Here is a 22,653-nt window from a genome sequence, read left to right as displayed (position 1 = left end):
TGGTGCCCCTGTTGTAGAATGTGAAATTTGTGTGAGAACAGGTAGGTCTTAACACTAATGCTTCCACAGCTGAACAGCCAACAAGTGGTTCTAAGACTGCACACGAAGAACAGGTACTTAGCCAGTGATTCTGAACTTCAGCAAAATCAATTTAAAAGGGAACTCACAGTCAGGAGCTGAGGAGAAGGGATTTGATTATATTTTTTGCTTTACTCTTGTGTTTGAGAACAGATCATAGATTTTTATTGAGTTAGTAAGGCACTGCTTAGTTTTGGTGTGCAGTGAGATTTAAAGTCAATATTCCAAGGTCTGTATTGGTTGAGAGCAGGGTCAAGAATCAAGCTCATCCCACTCAGAAACAAGATTTATGGTTGCCTTTTATGTTTCGTTGATAAGCACAGGTTTGTGGAGAGGGACAGTAGACTAGTGATGATTAAATGCTGCAACCTTTTCAAACAAAAAGGCCTTGTATTTATTTCTAGTACTTGCATTGACCATCAGACACCCCAAAAGTGTTTCCAGGTCCCAGGAAGATAATGGCTCTTCCCCTCCACCCCCCTTCTCCAATAGAACCTTCCATTCTTAAACTAAGCATGGTAAGAGTTCAAGATCTCTGTTTAAGTGGTCATTGTTCATGTGTAAGATTAGGCCATGAGTGTCAGATGGCTCATCAGCTGTCAGAAAGCAGAGAAGAGGCCCTTTGAACCGTTGAGTCTGCGCTGATCTATCTACACTAATCCCACTTTCCAGCACTTAGCCCATAGTTTGAATGTTATGACATTTCAAGTGCTCATTATGTTATTTTTTTTAAAGTTTGGGAGGTTTCCAACCTTTACTACCCTCCCAGACAGTGCATTCCAGATTCCCATCACCCTCTGGATGAAAATGTTTTCCTTAAATCTCCTCTAAACCTCTTGCCCTTCACCTTGAAATTATGCCTCCTTTTGACCCTTCAACTAAGGGCAACAACTTCCTTTCCACTCGGTACATATCCCTCATAATCTTATGGGCTCTTCTAGTGTGCAATGGTGATGTCCTTGCTGAACCAGGAGGCTGAACCTCCTGCTCCAGAGGTGTGCCATAACATTTCTGAACAGGTTGATTAGAAAATTCCTTATAATCTTATACACTTCAATCAGATCCCGTCTCAGACTTTTCCTTGCTTTAAAGAAAACAACCTGAGCTGAACCAACCTTTCTTCATAGCCATGTTCCAATTCCAGAAAATCATTAACATAAAAGTCAATTAAGAGTACATCATCCTCTTAATGTTCTGATAAAACATCGTTGGAATATCTGTGGGAAGTGAACAGGATATATGGAGATTTCCCACAATTATGGGACTCAACACTCTGTTTGGATACTGTTAACTGCTTAGCTGTAACATTGTGCTGAGTGGATATTTCATTAGTTTAGATAACTTGATGAGAATATGTGTGGGCTGCTGAGGATCTAACATTACAGCTCCTATAGCCTGCCATGCAGCATTGTGGAAGAGACTGATCTGTGTTAATACCTGCTGAGAAGTTCAACTACTCAGCCTCCCCCCTCCCCATTTCATCATACAGTCCTCGAATTCTTGTCATTTTCAGAGTTCATAGATTATGCATACTTCCTTGGGCTGTCATCATCTGACCAATCAGATGAGTAATCATTATCGCCATGGTGTTCTGAGGGGGGCAGTGGCAACACTATCACATCCAACCTGTTTTCATACAAACTTCACAGTCAAGTACTTCTTAAGTGTAAAAACCAAAGAACTGGTTAGCTGTAACATTGTGCTGTCTGGACACTCCATTAGTTTAGACAGCCATGATCCTGGTGAGTACATCTGTGGGACTGCAGATGCCAGAAATCAGAAAGGAAAACGGAAATTGTTGGAAAAGCTCAGCAGGTCTGGCAGCATCTTTGGAGAGAAATCAGAGTTAACATTCTGGGTCCAGTGACCCTTCCTCAGAAATGATGGCAGGTAGGAAAAGGTTTTTATGCAGAAGATGGGTTGGGGGGAAGGGGGTGGAGACAAAACCCAAAGAGAGAAGGGGACAGTTGGACAGGCAAGGGAGTGGAAAACAATCAGGCTAGGAAGGTGAATAGTTACTAATGGGGACTGTTAGTGGCTAACAATGGGTTGTGTGTAGAATCATAGAATCTATACCATGTGGAAGCAGGCCATTCAGCCCATCGAGTACTGCAGCAAACCAGAGATGGAAATGTTGGCCAAGAAACAAAGTGGTGTGTTGAAGTGGCAGGCAATTGTAAGTCCAGAGTCTTTTTTGCTGACAGAATGCAGGTGTTCTGCAAAGTGGTCACCCAGTCTATGCTTTGTTTCACCACCGTCGAGGAAACTACATTGTGAGCAGTGAATGCAATACACCAAATTGAGTGAAATGCAGGTAAAATGCTGCTTCACCTGGAAGGTGTGTTTGGACCACTCTTTAAAGTATATTCATAATAAAGAAATGTAAGCCAATTTACATATAGCAAGGTCCCACAAATATCAATATGATCATGATTGAAACATCTGTTTTTATTGACATTGATTAAGAGATAAAATTGGCCAGGACACTGGATATAACTTCCCTTTTCTTCAAAATAATGTTGTAGGATCATTTGCAGTCACCAGAGAGGACAAATGGGGCCCTCGCTTAATATTTCATCTGAAAGATAGCACCATTCAACCACGCAGCACTCCCTCAGTACACCCTTATAACATCAAAGCTTTCTGTTATGTTCAAAATCTTCGAGTAAGACTTGAATGCATAACCTCCTGACTCAGAGGAAAATGTGCTCACAACTTGCTCTCTCTTCCAAATAACTACAGCTTCACTACTATGTTATCACAGATAAGATTCATGTTAGCTCTAAAAAAGATACATGATATGGAGGAAGCTGTTGCCTGAGTACAGGATGCGAGCCAGCCTGCATTTCATTTGCTTAAAATAACAGGTGGAAAATTCCCCAACAGTCATTTGTCCAATTCCTCTCTTCCCGCTGTGCTCAATTCCTCCAATGTACCCAGAGGCAGGTTCTACAGGTAAATGTTTCTTTAACATGCACCCCTGAAGAAAAAAAAATAACAGAGGAGAAAGGTCTGGAAATTTGTGTGGGTGTATCTCATGTTAGGCTCAGCTAACTACAGATGAAATGGAATTTAATGCAATTCACTGTTGCTCAAACTTGCAACATTAGACAGAAACCATATGGCGCAGGAGGAGGCCACTCACTCAGGAAAAAAATAGCTTTCCAGCATGATATTATTTTCCAGTATTGGTCCACTGTTCTGTACGTTATAATCATTCAAGAGCATGTCCAATTTTCAAAACCCCAGTATACTCTGGGTTAAACAAAAATGATCCATTACACTCCTCTAACCTCACTACCAATTAATGTAAATCTATTCACTTTTGTTTACTGACCCCTCTGCAAAGGGAAATAATTCCTTTCTATCTAGTCCAAGTCCCTCATCATTTTCTACACTTCAGATTATACTCTAATGTTCTGTAGAAAACAGCCCTGGTCTATCAATCTTTCCTCACAGCTTAGATTCACTATTCCTAGCAACAGTTTGCAAATCTATTTCATACCTTCTCTCGTATAATCACACTCTTCCTGTAATGTGATCAGAACTATATGTAGTACTCTAAGTTTGGCCCAATTGATGTTTCATGCAATTCTAGCATAATCTCCTTGCTCTTGTATTCCATGCCTCAGCTAATAAATCTGCAAAAAAAAGGTCCATAATTTATATGTTTTAAAATGTAACTTTTAATTTAAGAATTTAAGTTTTACTTTGGATAAATGGGGGCATCTGATTGAGATACTTGGTGTTATAGCAATTCAAACAAGACTTGCTTTTATTATGCTTAAAATCTACATTTGTCTAGGAAAGTTGCAATTGATAATGAAAAGCTTGAATAATGAATGATCCTTCTCTAATTTATAACAGAGTGCAGGGAGTCTAAAGAAAACAAAACCATAAAATTCCATTAGCAATATAAGTTATTAAGGGTGGTAGAATCAAAGAGTTGTTTTGAATACAAAACAATTAATTTACAAAATAATTAATTAATAACAATTAATTCTCCCCGTGTCTGCAAGGGTTTTCTCTGGGTGCTCCAGTTTCCTCCCACAATCCAAAGATGTGCAGGTCAGGTGAATTGGCCATGCTAAATTGTCCGTAGTGTTAGGTGCATTAGTCAGGGGTAAATATAGGGTCGGGGTGGGTTATTCTTTGGAGGGTCGGTATAGTCTTGTTGGGCCGAAGGGCCTGTTTCCATACTGTAGGGAACCTAATTTAATCTAATCTAATCTGCACTGATGCTTCAATTGGTCCTAAGTATATCACATTGCTACAGAAGTAATGATGCAGGGTGAATCCTTGGATTGACAGTTCTTTTGTCTAATGTGTCTGTGTGTTTGCTGAAGCAGTCAGTTCAATATACATTTCATGAAGAAAAGGCAAGTGGAATATTTGCTCTAGTATGTAGCTAGTGGAAGAAATTTGTACTGGTCTGCATTAAGTCTTGTGACAGGAAACAGTCAACTTGAACAGTTACCTTAGAAAGAACTATACAGAATTTGTGGAAGCAGACTCGAAAAAAACAGACAGTATTTGGCTAAAGCCAGGGCAAGGATTTCAAGACTCCCCAGTCTTGATGTCTTTAAAGAAAATATACAAATTGGAGCAGTAAGCCATTCAACCCTTTGAGCCTATTCCACCATTCATTATGATCATGACTGATCATCCAACTCAATAGTGTGTTCATGCTTTCCCCCCATATACTTTGATACCCTTAGCCCCAAGTGCTACATCCAATTCCTTCTTGAAATCATGCAATGTTTTGACCTCAACTGCTTTCTGTGATAATGAATACCACAGGCTCACCACTCTCTATGTGAAGACATTTTTCCTCATCACAATTCTAAATGGTTCTGGATTCTCCTGCCATTAGGAACATCGTTTTTGCATCTACTCTTCTAGTCCTGTAAGAATTTTATAAATTTCTTTGAGATTCACTTCCCACACCCCCCAACCACCTCATTTGTCTGAACTCTAGCAAATATAATCCTGATTAATGCAACCTCTCCTCATTCATCAGTCCTGTCATCTCAAGAATCAATTTTGTTAACCTTTGCTGTGCTCCCTCCACAATCAGAACATCCTTCCTCAGATGTAGAGGGCAAAATGGCTCATAATACTCTAATGCCCTGTATAATTGCAGCATGACACCCCTGCTCCTGTACTTGAATCCTTTAGGTATGAAGGCCAAAATAGCATTTGCCTTGTCTTTACTGCCTGCTAGACCTACAAGATTACTTTTGTAATTTGTATATAAAGACACCCAGGTCTAATTGCACTTTTCGCTACCTCAATTTATAGCTATTCGGATGATAATCTGCCTTCTCCTTTTGCTACCAAAGCGGATAACCTCTGTATACCTACATTAATATTGCATCTGCCATGTATTACCCACTCACTTAGCTTCTCCATGTCACACTGAAGCATCATTGCATCCTGTTCATAGCTTACCCTCCCACCTAGCTTTGAGCCATCCATGGATTCGCAGATATTACATTTAATTTCCTCATCTGAATTTCCTCATCTAAATCATTCATACGTAGCTGGGGTATTTAGAGTCATAGAGATGTACAGCATGGAAACAGACCCTTCTGTCCAATCTGTCCATGCCGACCAGATATTCCAACCCAATCTAGTCCCACCTGCCAGCACCCTGCCCATATCCCTCCAAATCCAAATGCCTCTTAAATGTAGCAATTGTACCAGCCTCCACCACATCCTCTGGCAGCTCATTCCATACACGTACCACCCTCTGCGTGAAAACGTTGCCCCTTAGGTCTCTTTTATATCTTTCCCCTTTCACCCTCTAGTTCTGGACTCCCAACCCCAGGGAAAAGAGCTTGTCTATTTATCCTATCCATGCCCCTCATAATTTTGTAAACCTCTATAAGGTCACCCCTCAGCGTCCGACGCTCCAGGGAAAACAGCCCCAGCCTGTTCAGCGTCTCTCTATAGCTCAAATCCTCCAACTCTGGCAACATCCTTGTAAATCTTTTCTGAGCCCTTTCAAGTTTCACAACATCTTTCCGATAGGAAAGAGACCAGAATTGCATGCAATATTCCAACAATGGCCTAACCAATGTCCTGTACAGCTGCAACATGACCTCCCAAGTCCTGTACTCAATACTCTGACCAATAAAGGAAAGCATACCAAACGCTTTCTTCACTATCCTATCTACCTGCGACTCCACTTTCAAGGAGCTATGTCCCTGCACTCCAAGGTCTCTTTGTTCAGCAACACTCCCTCGGACCTTACCATTATGTGTATAAGTCCTGCTAAGATTTGCTTTCCCAAAATGCAGCACCTCGCATTTATCTGAATTAAACTCCATCTGCCACTTCTCAGCCCATTGGCCCATCTGGTCCAGATCCTGTTGTAATCTGCTGTAACCTTGCTGAATGCCTTACTGAAGTCCATATAGATCACATCTACTGCTCTGCCCTCATCAATCTTCTTTGTTACTTCTTCAAAAAACTCAATCAAGTTTGTGAGACATGATTTCCCACGCACAAAGCCATGCTGACTACCCCATATCAGTCCTTGCCTTTCCAAATACATGTACATCCTGTCCCTCAGGATTCCCTCCAACAACTTGCCCACCACTGAGGTCAGGCTCACCGGCCTATAGTTCCCTGGCTTGTCTTTTCTGCCTTCTTAAACAGCGGCACCACGTTTGCCAACCTGCAGTCTTCCGGCACCTCACCTGTGACTATCAATGATTCAAACATCTCAGCAAGACGCCCAGCAATCACTTCTCTAGCTTCCCACAGAGTTCTCAGGTATACCTGATCAGGTCCTGGGGATTTATCCACCTTTAACTGTTTCAAGACATCCAGCACTTCCTCCTCTGTAATCTGGACATTTTGCAAGATGTCACCATCTATTTCCCTACAGTCTATATCTTCCATATCCTTTTCCACAGTAAATACTGATGCAAAATATTCATTTAGTATCTCCCCCATTTTCTGTGGCTCCACACAAAGGCTGCCTTGCTGATGTTTGAGGGGTCCTATTCTCTCCCAAGTTACCCTTTTGTCCTTAATATATTTGTAAAAACCCTTTGGATTCTCCTTAATTCTATTTGCTAATGCTATCTCATGTCCCCTTTTTGCTCTCCTGATTTCCCTCTTAAGAATACTCCTACTTCCTTTATACTCTTCTAAGGATTCACTTGATCTATCCTGTCTGTACCTGACATATGCTTCCTTCTTTTTCTTAACCAAACCCTCAATTTCTTTAGTCATCCAGCATTCCATATACCTACCAGCCTTCCCTTTCACCCTGACAGGAATATACTTTCTCTGGATTCTTGTTATCTCATTTCTGAAGGCTTCCCATTTTCCAGCCGTCCCTTTACCTGCGAACATCTGCCTCCAATCAGTTTTTGAAAGTTCTTGCCTAATACCGTCAAAATTGGCCTTCCTCCAATTTAGAACTTCAACTTTTCGATCTGGTCTATTCTTTTCCATCACAATTTTAAAACGAATAGAATTATGGTCGCTGGCCCCAAAGTGCTTACCCACTGACACCTCAGTCACCTGCCCTGCCTTATTTCCCAAGAGTAGGTCAAGTTTTGCACCTTCTCTAGTAGGTACATCCACATACTGAATCAGAAAATTGTCTTGTACGCACTTCAGAAATTCCTCTCCATCTAAACCTTTTACACTATGGCGGTCCCAGTCGATGTTTGGAAAGTTAAAATGCCCGACCATAACTACCCTATTATTCTTACAGATAGCTGAGATCTCCTTACAAGTTTGTTTCTCAATTTCCCACTGACTATTAGGGGGTCTATAATACAATCCCAATAAGGTGATCATCTATTTCTTATTTCTCCCAAATAACTTCCCTGGATGTTTTTCCAGGAATATCCTCCCTCAGCACAGCTGTAATGCTATCCCTTATCAAAAATGCCACTCCCCCTCCTCTCTTGCCTCCCTTTCTATCCTTCCTGTAGCATTTGTATCTGGAACATTAAGCTGCCAATCCTGCCCATCCCTGTGCCATGTTTCTGTAATTGCTATGATATCCCAGTCCCATGTTCCTAACCATGCCCTGAGTTCATCTGCCTTCCCTATTAGGTCTCTTGCATTGATTTGCTCTGACCCCTGTCGTACCCCACTAGTCAATGCCTGCTATTCAAAAAAAACGTTTATTCCCACTCTTTGTTTCTCATTTGCTAACCAATTTTCTATCCATTTTAATATTTCTGATGATAAGGGACCTATATTTGTCTTCACCAAATATATTATTTTCACATACTGATAGAAACTTTAACAGTTAGTTTTTATGTTCCCTGGAAGCTGATACTCATACTCTATTTTCCCGATTTTAATGAATCCCTTTGTCCTCCTTTGCTGAATTCCAAACTGTTCATACCCCTCAGATCTGTTTTTCTCTGACCAATTTGGATGTCACTCCCTTGCATCTAACACTATCTTTAATTTCCCTTGTAAATCCTGGTTTGGCTAACTTTCCCAATGTCTGGAAACTTCTTAGAATAGCTGAAATATCAAAGATAATTAAAGTATATTTCAGGGCTGGGAAGGTTTCATCCCAGGAAATGTAAATAAAGATAAGACAACTGTTTGGGGTGGAGTGGGGTAGCCAGAGAAGTGCAACTTGTGTATTTAAGTAAATGATGGTGGACTAATCAAGTGACATAATGGTGATATAATCAGCCATTTTGGTGGGAAACAGCTCTGTCCAACCTTGCAGGCTGCAGAATGAATACCTCCATAATAAAGCTCCTGCTATTCAACACTTCAGCATCCTGGTCCTTCTTGGAACTTACACAAGAAAACTGGTGACTAGGATAAATACTGCTTAAAAAATTCACGCATCGCAGAAGAAGCTTGCCATGTGCTCCACCCTGAAGGAACATTGTGTTAGGAATACACAACATGGAGGGAAATATCTTCAGCTAAGGGTGAGGATTCAGAAAGAAATAGGAAGCCTCCAGAATGCCTTGTTTTAACAGGGAAGAAGCAAAGTAGTGTGTAGGGTTGTAATTGGGCCAGCCGGGTGGATTTCACAGAATATGAGATTGGGGCTGTTAATCTGGTCAAATCAGGGAGCCCTGGCTGACTAATAAGATCAGGTGTGTCAGACATCCTATTCATTCTGAGAGCTGGCTGTGGGGGAGCTGGATCAGTGTCAAGGACCTTCAATGTGTATCTAAAAGGTTCTTGGTGACAGGATACCGGCCTCTGTGGAAATATTTCAATGGCGACGAGAGAAAAGCTTGGCCCTGAAGAAAGTCGCTCGCAACAGTCATCTTTGAATTGGGGTAAGCATTTCTAGCATCATGCTGTTATTTGGGAAGCTTGACTCGTTCCACCTCACCATCAAAGACTAGGACCAGTATGTGGAAAAAATGCATTATTTTTTCCAGGCAATTTATATTGGAGCAAATGAAAAGGAACGTATAATTCTCCTGACAGCTTGTGGACCCACAGCTGTTTCTGTTATTAGGAGCTTAACTTTCTCTGAGGCACCAAATACTAAAATCTTTCAAGAGTTGATGGCTTTAGTTAAGGAATGTTATGACGCCAAGCTTCCTCAAATTCTGAACTGCTATCAGTTGTACTTGGTGATTGGAGAACCAGTGAATCCATATCAGGATTTTTAATGAGGTTAAGATGACTGGCAGAGGCATGTGACTTTGGTTTAACCCTTAATGAGATACTGAGAGACCATTAATGATTAATGATGTAACCATGAAAAAGCACCTAGACTTCAAACAGGCACTACAACTGGCTATATCATTGAAAAATGCAGCAAGTGAAGCACGTGTTGCAGGGTATTCTGATGAAAGTGGACACCTTTGCCAGTCTGATTGAGCTTGGGGAACACCGTTTGTGTGAAGACAATTCCATAGCCACTTTCAGGCCATATCCTGAACAGAGGGACTCTAGATCAGCCGCAGAAAAACCTGAAAACAAAGCTAAGCCTCGGCAAAAAGCTTAAAATTTTCTTCAGGATCCAGGCCAGCAAGCCACTGTAGTTGCTGCTGATATGTGGAATTGAGACAGCAAAAAAGTTCCACTAGATCTAAACTGAGCAATAGAACTCATAGGCTGGTATCCAAGAGAATGCACACTCTGGAATGTGCACCTCTAACTGGTTTGGAATAGTTAAATTGCTTAGCAACATCCAAATCAGAACCAATCAAAATAAACATCAGCTGAAAAGGCCACTTGTTTCTAGGTCAATACCATTGCAGGTGTATCAGTGATTGCAGAACCAGTTTGTAACAATATTCCCTCTGGATAAGAAAGATATAAAAGGGGCCTAAGGGTAACTTTTTCACAGAGGGTGGTGTGTGTATGGAATTAGCTGCCAGAGGAAGTGGTGGAGGCTGGTACAATTAAAAGGCATCTATATGGGTATATGATTAGGAAGGGTTTACAGGGATATGGGCCAAATGCTGGCAAATGGGCTTAGAATTATATAGGATTTCTGGTTGGTATGGATGAGTTGGACTGAAGGATCTGTTTCCATGATGTATATCCCTATGATTCTAAACCAGTCCAGTTTGTGGATTGGGCAGCACAGTTAATACCAATTGTGAAGCCCAATGTCGGTTCTCCTTTTGTGGGGATCTTAAACAAACATTAAACCACTTTTGCATCTGGATAAATACCCAATCCCTTGCATCGAGGATTTATACACAAAGCTGGCAGAAAGTCTGTCCTTCATGAAGCTGGACATGAGCCATGCGTACTTGATTTGTGGTTAGATGAGGATTTCCAGAAATACACTACAAATAATACCCGTGTTAGTACCAATATACAAACCTGTGCAATTTTTCAGTGGATGATGGAGAACATTTTGGTCTACACCAGGTTGCCATTTATCTGGATGGCATGCTAATAACAGGGAAACCAATAAGGAGCAAGCATAGAACTTGGACGTAGTCCTTAGACATTTGTCCCATGTGGATGTACACCTTAGAAAAGAATAATGTGTGTTTTAGGCATCCCAAGTGACCTACATGGGCTACAGAGTCACCATTGGAAGTTAAAGTGGGGGCGATCAAAGATGCCCTAGTTGCTGCATCTGCACTAGAGCTTAAGTTTTATCTTGAACTGGTCAACTATTATAGAAAGTTCATATGCAACCTGGCCTCCATCCTGGTACCTTTGCATCAACTCTTAAAAAAGGGTCAGCGTCTTGCATGGGCGATTTATTTGAGGGAGATATAATGATGTCCTTCGATCAGTTTGTATGGAAGTACAAGTTATCTAATAGAGACCTCTTTCAATTTCTTCAAGTTAGGGATTTTATTCAAAAAAAGACTACACTTTTGACTGATCCCTATATATCCGACATAGAGAGGGGGATGCTAAGTGCTAAGTGCTTTCTGTCAGTACATTATATCATCAATTGGGGGGAGTGCCCCCTCAGATGAGTTTGATCGATTGTGCAGGGTGTGGGAGAGAGAGCTGGGTGTTGAAGTTTCCTCAGAGGCATGGGAGGATATTTGGGAGAATGCAAGGAAGATATCAATTTTCAATAGGACCTATGCTTTACAGTTGAAGAATCTCCACAGGGTCCACTTGGCTCCAGACCGTTTGTCAAAATTTAAACCAGGGGTATCTTCAGCATGTCCCAACTGCAAGGTCTGTATGGGCACTCTTATGCATTGTCTCTGGGCTTGCGATAGGCTTCAAAGATATTGGAACGCAGTGGTAGGCGCAATGGAGAGGATTTTGGGTGTAAGGGTGGAGAAAGACCCTATCTTTCTCCTTTTGGGCCTGCCCACTATATTTCCTGCAGACGCGCATAAGAAAAAAACTTTTTAATAAACTCATGTTCTGTGCAAGAAAGAATATCTTGCTAGGTTGGATATCCGAAAAACCCCTGGGCCTGTCAGATTGGCGGAAGATTGTTATGGAGCATATTTCCCTTGGATTTTCTCACAAATATGGTACACCACAAAACTGAGAATTTTTATAAGACATGGCAACCCTTTTTGGAATACCTTGACACAGATTTATCTGCCACACTAACAAGGGCTTTTATATAGCCCTAATGATTGTGTTTTATGAGTCCAATATCTAGGGAGGAGGAACTGTGAACATATGAGGATTTTGTTTGGCTAGGCTGAGTTATTACTATTTATTAGTTTGTAACTAAATAAATAAATATCCAGCTTGAGTTTTTTTATTCCATACTATTCTATATATGTTTATACATTTGTACATGGGGGGGTTGGACTTTTGTTTTACTTTGGTTGTTTTTCATTGTATTGTTTGTACTTGTTTTAGTATTAAAAAATCTATTTTTCCAATAAAAATATATTTTTTAAAAAAGGGTCAACCTTAGAAATGGTTGCGTAGCCAACCCATGGCCTTCAGGGAGTGAAGAAACCATTATCACCCTCTAAGGTGTTGGCACACTATGATCCCAAGCAAGATCTGGTACTGACATGTGATGCCTCCCTGTACGGCCCCAGGGTACTATTAGCTCATAGGTGGTCCACTGGAGAGGAATACCCAATCGTGTATGAATCCAGGACTTTGGTTAATGCAGAGTGTAAATATGCCAAGATAGAGTAGGAAGATTTGGTAGTCTTATTTGGAGTCAGGAAATTCCACCAATGCCTTCACGGATGTAAATTTGTAATAATAACAGACCACAAACCTTCTCTCGGTCAACTTAAAGAGGACAAGGCAATGCCATCTATAGCTTCAGGCCAAATTCAACATTGGGTTCTAATACTAAGTGTGTATAATTACAAGTTGGAACACAGTTTAGAACAAGTAGCAAATGCAGATGCATTGAGCCACATACCCCTGGCAGATAATCATTGGAGGTAATGCCATTGGAAGAGCTCATAATGGTTTTAAATTTTCTGGACTCATTTCCAGTCACAGCTGACAATATCAAACTTTAAATGCAGAACGATCTGATCCTGGCAAAACTGAAACAGGAGAAACAAAGATCCAATCTAACTGGAAATAAAACCTTTTCGAACCCGGAGAGACCAGATTATAGTACAGAATGGCATATTATTATGGGGAACAAAGGTAATTGTCCTGAGCAAAAGTTGCCACCAGATGCTGGCTGAACTCCGCCAGGGTTATCCAGCCATTTCCAAAATGAAAATGTTGGCATTAAGTCATGTCTGTTGGCCGGGTTTGGATGCAGATATATCAGCATTGGTGGAGTAAATGTGTCTTAAATCAATTACACAGAGGCCACTGTGGCGTTATCAGAAGGTTCAACTCCAAAATGAAGGCAAGGTGATATTATGTGCAGTTTGTGCAAGAGTTCACAACCTACCTCCACTAGTGCCATTACACTCATGGGAGTGACAAGAAAGGCCATGGTAAAGAATCTATATTGACTATACTGGACCTTTTGAAGACAAGTGTTTTCATTACAGGAAATTCCAATGTAAGAGGGGAGGGAAATGGTATATTCATGTAAATATGGTGAACAGTCACTTTAAAAATCCGATCCCGTGATATAATTATGATATCATCATCCATTTTGGGCTGTAAACAGTTTAGTCTAATCTTCCTACCTTTAGAGTGAACACCATCATAATAAAACTCCTGCTGTTTAAAAATTCGGCCTCCTGGACCTTCTTGGAACTTAACAGAACTGATCTTATAACATAAATATTTATAAGCTATTGTATTAAATAAGTGGCATGTGCTTTGTTTTATTTCTCTTTATAGGTACAAAAATGCTTATTTTGTTACAAACATGAAATCCTTTTACATGATTTTCTTAGTTAATTGATAGGTCTTTGAACTTAAATATCAATAGTCCCGAGCACCAAGAGGATTGTAACAAAAGTACCCTGTATGCTGCCTTAACCACCTTATGTATTTGTCCTGTTACCTTCAAGGAGTTGTGGACATGGACTATAATGTCTCTCAATTCCTCAACACTATCCAGTAGTTTACCATTTATTGTGTATTCCCTTTACCTTGTTTTATCTTCCCAAATTTGTCACTCATCAGGACTTAATACTATTTTCTGTTGTTCTGCCCACCTAACCAGTTCACTAATTTTGACACCAGTTTACAGCTTTCTTTCTTACTACCAGCTACACTACTGTTTATTTTTTAAAAATGTAAACTTAATTATGAATGCACATTTATATCTAAGTAGTTGATATTTATGACAATTAGCAAAGGTCATGGTACTGGGTCCTGCATAACTCCACTGGAGACACTCTTCCAAACACATATTAACCCTTTGCTTCCTGCAACTGAGACAATTTTGGATCCAACATATCAGGAGCCATGTATCCCATGGACTTTTACTGTTCTGTCTTTCCAGTCTGCCACCTTGTCAAGTACCTTGCTAAAGTCCATTCAGGCTACATTAAACACAGAATCCTCAGCAACCAATATACAGCTTTTTAATGAGCCGGGAATAAAGGGGTACCGGGTAAAAAGCAGGAAAATTGAGTTATGGATTCTCAGCTCAGCCATGATCTCACTGAGTAGTGGTTGAGATTCAATATCCAAATATCCCACTTCAGCTCCTATGTCTTACAGTTACCTTTCATTTCTTAAAAACATTTAACCAAATTAGTCAGGCAGGAATTCTATAATGACTGTCATTGGTTAACTTGTGCCTTCCTAAATGATTAATTATGCCTTTCATATCTATTCCTCAGAACTTTTCCCAAAGATTTTCCTATAACCAAGGTTAATTAACTGACCTGCAGCTATCTGGTCTACACTTTAGCAACTTTTCAGTCCTCCCGCACAATGCCTGAAGTCCGAGAGGAGTGGAAAGTGAGACTTCTATTTCCTCCCTTGCTTCCTATTAGGAGCCCTCGATTTGATCTAGACCTCATAACTTATCCATTTTCAAAGGTTATAAATCCCTTACTATTTACTTTCTATGCTTAGACCATCTTATATTTCACATTGTCTCTGTGAACCATTAAGTCTGCACTGTGCCCTATCTTTTGTGAAGAAGATTCAAAGTGTTGATTAAGAACTATGCCTAAGTCTGCTATCTCTACACACAAGGTCCTACTCTTTCCTTGAGTATCCTGTTTCTCTTAAGTTATAAAAGACATTTTGTTGACTTTCCATGCTACTATTTTCACATCTCGTTTTTTCATTCTCAACCGTAGTTTCCTTTATAATTTCATACTGCATCTTCTATTTCTCGTTTGGGCTTTCTGCAGTATTAAATTTAGGGAATCAGTGCCCATTTTTGCCCATTATGTGCTTTTTGACATCCAGTCTAGATTTGGGTGTCCTGCTTTTTTTAAAAAATGGAACATATTTGTTCTATACCACCTCTCTCTCTCTCTCTTCCTTGAATACCTTCGACTGCTGACATTGAGTTATCTTCAAGTAGCTTTTTCAGCCTGCTTTTAAAACACATGCTTCTTAACTGAAAAAGGATTTCCTGAAAATAGCCCTTCCAGATTGATTTTAGTTCTTTTCAAATTAGGTTAATTCATATTCCCACTTCAGATTTGAGTAACTATGTATTGCTTATATGACTAAAATTACTCTAGTCACCCTACTGACATCTTTGCTGTGCAACCTCCTTGATTAAAACTCTTGTACAGAACTTTATCAAATGTCTTCTGGGGGAAAAAAAATCAAAGAAAAGATTAAAAACAACAGAAAATGCTAGATCATTTAGGAGGTTAGGCAGCACCTGTCACCAACCTGAAATGTTAACTCTTCCCTTCTCATCACAGATTTCTAACTTCATTAGTATCTTGCTTTTGTAGGAGAGAGGGTGAATCAGCAAGGAGTGATTAGGCAATGGTATGGTTGGGAAACAAGTTACTCATTTTTATGCCAAAGAATCAGTCAAACAATCACGTGATATGTCTTGATTTCCAGAATGTATTGAGGAAGGAAGAAAGCTAACCACAGGCTAGCAATGAAACTGTGCGGCTAATCTGTGAATGGAAACCACAGCAAAGTGAAACTTTAATATTTTGGTACAAAGTAACATGATGTTTTGTTTGGAAACTATGCATTTTTCCATTAAATGTATTTACACATATGTTGTAAATAAAAATTCTTCACATATCGGTGTATTAACAATTATTTCCAAATAGGAGCTGGCAATTATACTGAATTGCTGTATTTTGTTCCTGTTTTCCAACTTTAGTTCCCTTTTCAAGGTTAAGGGTTTGCAACTCAATCTGGTATGTTTGCTCCGAATATATTTTGCAAGAGAACTACTAGTTTGTTTTCCAGCTTCCTGTCAGTGAATGACAGCTCAAAGAGGAGATGAACATGTACAGCTGGCAATGGATTACCTTACATCACTCCCAGCAGAATGTAATATCACAGTATACCCTCTTACAGGACAATGTAATATCAGTGAGCATCCCACTCAGTGTAGGGTAATAACACTGTCAACCCCTTTCACAGCACAGGATCATAATACTGTAGCCCACCCCTCTCTTATAGTAGCATGTAATATCTTTGTAGACTCCAATTCTTCTTAATGCAGGTTGATAATAGTGTAGCCCACTTCTCCCACACAGTGTAGGACGTAGGGTAATAACATTGTAGGCACACCCGTTACAATGCAGACTGATGTCATTGTAGATCCCTCTAACAGTACAGAGTCAAAACACTCTCCACTCCACTCAGTGCAGAGTAATATCGACATTCACTCTTCACAATGCAATTAATATGGTACAGTACAAGTTAATAAACTATACACCTCTCATACAGTGTTGGCTTTTACAATCAAAGGTTGAGAAATGCACTATTGCTTTAGTTCCATTATTCCAAAGGTCATAACTTAGAACAAAAATACTTCTTCCTGTTACAAAGATGACCAAAGAAATACTTCACCTGTATCAAGTTTCAAACCACAAGATCTATCAATTTTAACACAATTATTGACTTATTATTAAAACATAATGTATTCATTGGCATGCAACAATTGGTTAACATACATGGTCAGTGATATAATAATATGTGCTTATTCCTCTAAATATCCTCAAAACATGTGCATGTGTGTTCTCTCTCTCTCTCTCTCTCTTCAGGAAAAGAGAGGAAAAAGAAATGTAATGATTGACTTTCTGGGAAAAAAAATTTTGCCGATGGGTTATTCTTTAGAAAGTGTGGCACTGGAAAAGGCACAGCAAGTCAGGCAGCATCTGAGGAGCAAGAGATTTGAAGGATTATGCCCAAAAAGTTGACTCTCTTGCTTCTTAGATGCTGCCTGACCTGCTGTGCCTTTTCCAGTGCCATACTTCTTTGACTCTGACTCTCCAGCATCTGCGGTCCTCACTATCTCCCAATGGATTATTCTCAAAGACAACAGAATAAAATACAGAATATTCTGGAGTCTGTTACTCTGATGTTCTGGCACATGCATCAAAGTCACTAATCACTTGGTAGCTCAGTCGTTAGGACTACTACCTCACAGTGCCAGGGATCTGGGTTCGACTCCAACCTCAGGTGAATGCTTGTGTGGTGTTTGCAAATTCTCCCTGTATCAGCATGAGTTTTCTCCAGGTGCTCCTGTTTCCTCCCACAATCCAAAGATGTGAGATTAGGTGAATTGGTCATGGTAATTTGCCCATAGTGTTCAGGGATATATAGGTCAGGGTATATGTAGAGTTAAAGGGTAGGGGAATGGTTTTTGGGTGGGTTACCCGTTGGAGGGTCGGTGTGGGCTTGTTGAGCCAAGTGGCCTGTCTCCACACTGTAGGGATTCTATTCTATGATAATCACACATTGTAATCTCTGAAGTCTTGCAGACACAGCTTTCTCAACAAAAAAAGGCTTGAGATGTTTTTTGAATCACACTTTCAAAATAACTAATAGTTTTCATCCTGCACTCAACAAGAGGATTTTTGTTTCAGAAATGGGAGTGATACATTGGGCAGATCAGTTTTAGCAAGCTTTCCTTTAATTCAGCTGATTCCTCACAGGTTCTCCTCCAATTGAATCAGATGACACACAAATCTCCCAGAACTGCCATTGCTCAAATACCTCCAGGAGGAATATCAGGTGGAACCTTAGTGAGACAAACTGGGATTATTCTCTTTAAAGGAAGAGAACGTTAAGGTAAGTTGAATAATAGTGTCCAAAATCATGAAGGGCATTGATTAAGTTAATAAGAAGGAATTGTTTCTGGAGGTGCAATGTTGGCAACTGTAAGATTTATGGTAATTGGCAAAAGAACCAGAGGGTATCTGTTTTGTAGATCTAGCAAATGCTTAATCACAATTCTACTGATTGACAAGGTATTGAGATATTAAAGTAAAAGTGCTGCTATTTGCAGCAAGATTGAGAGTCTACACAAGCAATCTCAATTTAACATTTTACGATGAGCATCTGACAGATTGTGTTTATGCTCATCCAAAAATTAGAATTGACAAAGCATCTTCTGTTCCTGCCAGGGGCTGAGATTTTTAAATGCAGAGTGATGAATATACCAGAAAGTAAAGAATGCATGATTTTAGATTAGTACTTTGTATTTTGAGAAAATTGCAAATTCAGAACATGTTCTTAACTGATGCACTGGTAGTATCTTTCAAAATGTACCTCGAGTTTATTACGTCTCAGAAGTAGAGGGAAATAAGGTAAGGGGAGTATACAAGTCTTTGGAATTCCATGCCTGGTCAAGTAGTGAGGCTTCCTTATTGAATGTTTTTAAAGCTAAGACAGATAATGGTTTGAACAGTGAATGATTAAGGATTATGGTGAGAGGGTGGGTAAGTGGAAATGAGGCCACAGAAAGGCCAGTCATGGTCTTACTGAATAGCAGAGCAGGCTCCAAGGTCCAAATGGCCGACTCCTACTATGTTCTTATGTAAATCAATGTCTTCCTCACAAGATGCCTTTTAATTCCTCCCCATTTACTTTCCCCGTCCTTTACTGTTTTTCCCTCTGTGCTTCCTGCATTAAAATATTATAGATCATAGTAAAGTAGCACTTACATTCGGGAAGACAAAAACAAAATATAACAGATACTGGAAATCTGAGTAAATGGTGGAAGTACTCAGCAAATCAGGCAGCAACTCCATGAAGGGAGAGAGAGAAAAAACAAGTGACATTGGACTTTGATCCCACTGTAAACAGAGTGATCAAATGCAGTGTTCACATTAAGCCAAGATAGTATGAAAAAGACAGTACGTTGGGTTTCATTATTCTACATTTTGCAATGCTATGTAGTACAATAATAGTAAATGTTTTATGTTTATTTGTACTAAAAATGTGTGTTTATTATTATAAATGCTCTCAAGTATTTATGGTTGCTCCACTCCATACAATTTCCATACCTGAGTTGAGCCTTCCAATCAAAAGGTTTGCCACTCCAGTTCTCTTCCTTTTGTTTGTGTTTATCTAGCTTCGCCTTAAATGCATCTCAACTATTGACTCTCAGCCACTCCTGCGATAGTCATTCCCACATTCTCATCATTTTCTGGGTAAAGAGCTTTCTCCTGAAATATTTATGCCTATCCTATCAAACACCTTAATATAATCTTAAAGACATCAATAGCCTTACTAAACATTCTTAACAAAAGTCTCAGCCTGTTCAGACTTTCCTGGTAGTTATAATGCCTTAATTTTGGTATACTGCTCTAAATCGTATTTTAATATTCTCCTGTGTTTCTGAACGGTGACAGACATGAGATCTTGTTGTGGCTGGTTTCTGTTTTGGCTTGGCTTTGAGAGCAGGCATTATCACCTCAAAATCACTGTACCTCCTCCACAGGATAACATTGTACCAGACACAGTCTAGTATTATCAGTCGTCAAGTTCTTTCTTGCCAGGCTTCATGACTGTTGCAATCTGCATAGACAATTCTGGATTTCTCCATAGGCTCTTCATTTATGACACACAAGTTCTTGCCAAGAAGTACCTTTATCCCCATTCTGCTTTTTTCTCCATTTAATTTTCTGCCACCCCAACCCTAAAAGAACTCTCAAACAGCTGACCTCATAGTTGCAGATATTTTGTTAATCATCTATTGTGCATAAACGACCTCTGCTATGTGGCAGGGTGATATGCTGAGATCACACACAGGATTAGAAAGATCCCTACGGATTCAGCAGCTTGAATGCCATTCTGAATTCAGTGTCATGTTAAATCCAAAAACAAAACTTAACACCATCAGCCTAATTCCAGTCAGTTCTGCGATAATGAGATAGTTCTGTTCTGGTGCGAACTCGCGTTACAAGAAAATCATGCAATAGCCGTGCCATTTTAACTAATGGGGCTGGAATCGTGTTATAGCCAATCCATGTTTTAAAAGTTTTCATTTGAGAAACAGCATCCCCCAATTCAAGAATCGTGTTACAGTGAATTTGTGTTAATGAAACATGCGTTAAAGCAGAATGACCTATATATTGTGAATAACTCCTTCAGTCATTAATACAGTGTTAGCTGGCATACAGAATAATCAATCACTGGAAATTGATGCAGTGCACCTGTCACTAAGAGGGCCTGAGTGGACATTTCCTTCATACACAGAAAGGCAGTGCACACACTGGACAGTTGCTGTGCTTGTGTCATAGTGATATGATGGGAGAGCTGTTTATAGTCAAATACAATTCCTTACATCAATAATCTGCATTTGTACAGTCCTTTTAACAAGTCATGCTTACAGTTTAGGTCCTAAGCTTCGGAGCTCTCTCTCTAAATCTCTCCAGCTCTCCTTGTCCAAGATCTTTCTCATGTGCCAGATTATCTCGATGCTTGGTGTCACATTACATCCCTGTGAAACTACTTGGGAGGCTTTATAACATTAAACTTGTTACATAAATGCAAGTTCTTGTTGTAAGATATAATATTGGAGGTCTTCAGAATGTTATGCTCCTGATCACATGTTTATAACATCATAAACATCAACCAAATTATACCTGTTGACTATCAGAAAATTCTATGCAATGGTGGGCAGTTCTGCTTCAATCCAGGCTCTCCTCAGTCTGGGACATATTCAATCTGGATAGAACAGGGCTGGCAAAGGTAGCACCAGCTCCAAGCTTCCGACTGTGTTTTTATGCAGTGATATGTATGGAAATGAAGGACATTCAGGACATGCAGTAACTGGAATCTATCATTGCCTCAGCAGCGGTTCATTTGGTTGCACCCTCATCTCTGAGGTAGAAGATTGTAGCTTAATCTCCACAATCCAGGATAACATTCCCACAATTGTACTAAGGGATTTCTGTGCTGTCAGACAGGCAGTTCTAAAGGGGAGCTACACTCTCAGAAGCACCATAGATTTGCAGTATTGCAGTCTTGGAGGTGTTGTCATTCAGTTGAGATATTAAACTGAAGCTCCATTTGGCTTTGAATGGAAAATACACCAGAAATACTCTTTGAAAACAAGGGCATACTTTGTCCTCCCTCCCCTGGCCATTAATCCGATGGGCGGCACGGTGGCACAGTGGTTAGCACTGCTGCCTCACAGCACCAGAGATCCGAGTTCAATTCCCGCCTCAAGTGACTCTGTGTGGAGTTTGCAAGTTCTCCCCATGTTTGCTCCGGATTCCTTCCACAATCCAAAAACGTGCAGGTTAGGTGAATTGGCCATGCTAAATTGCCTGTAGTGTTGAAGGGGTAAACGTAGGGGAATGGGTCTGGGTGGGTTACGCTTCGGCAGGTCGGTGTGGACTTGTTGGGCCGAAGGGCCTGTTTCCACACTGTAAGTAATGTAATCTAATCTAATCCCTCTACTTTATTAAGCCCTATTCCGCAGTCAACACCTTATCACAGAAAATCCAATTATTTATTTCATTGCTGTGTATTTCCTGACAATACAATGGCAACTATTCTCCTAAACATTTATAACTGTCTATTAAGTCAATGTTAGCCAGCCTAACAATGTGAAAAGATGTGATCAATACAAGTCCATTTTCTATTAAGTAATGATTAGGAAAAACTGTCATGACCAATTTTTATCTTCCCTAACTCAGGGATACTGAGGCTAACTATTATGGACTTTATGATTAAAGCCCAGGAATAAAAGTCCCAACTGTATGCATTTGGCTGAAGCTGCAGCATTGGGCTGCTTTCCTTTTTTCAACTGGTCATCCTCTCTCATTGAGGTAGGTAATTATGGAATAACACTACTCCGTCTGGCGATCCAGGAAACACTCAGTAGATTGAGCAACCAACTTGTAATCAGCCAGGTTTTCAGGCTGGTATCTTTTCTGTAACTGTAAACATGCAGAATGTCTAGTTACAGTATGATCAGTACCAATATACTGTTGTTGATAATGTGGACTTTTTTTTTGCTAATTTAAGTGATGAAACCACAAATGTTAGCCAAAACATTTGACCCCTTCCAATTCCAGTTGAAATTGAAATTCACTAAAGCATTAGAACTAATGGGGTCTGCAGATATATGGGAGTATAATATTGAAGAGGTGATGTTACATGGAGATCAAAGCTGGAAACTAAATATTCAAGGAATGTGTCTTTTTGAAAGCATCGGCAGGAAGGAAAGGGTGGTGGAGTAGCATTGCTAGTACAGGGTAGAATAAGTAGGATGGAAATCATCTTAAATTGAAGGAAGCAGATCCCATATGGGCAGGGATAAGAAATATGAAGGGTAAATAGACACTGATAGAAGTAGTCTTTGGGCCCCCT

This window comes from Chiloscyllium plagiosum, unplaced genomic scaffold, assembly GCF_037043375.1.
Source record: "Chiloscyllium plagiosum isolate Xiang-an unplaced genomic scaffold, Cpla_swu_hap1 HiC_scaffold_20, whole genome shotgun sequence".
NCBI classification, from domain to species: domain Eukaryota; kingdom Metazoa; phylum Chordata; class Chondrichthyes; order Orectolobiformes; family Hemiscylliidae; genus Chiloscyllium; species Chiloscyllium plagiosum.
Note: the sequence above shows the minus strand (reverse complement) of the source record.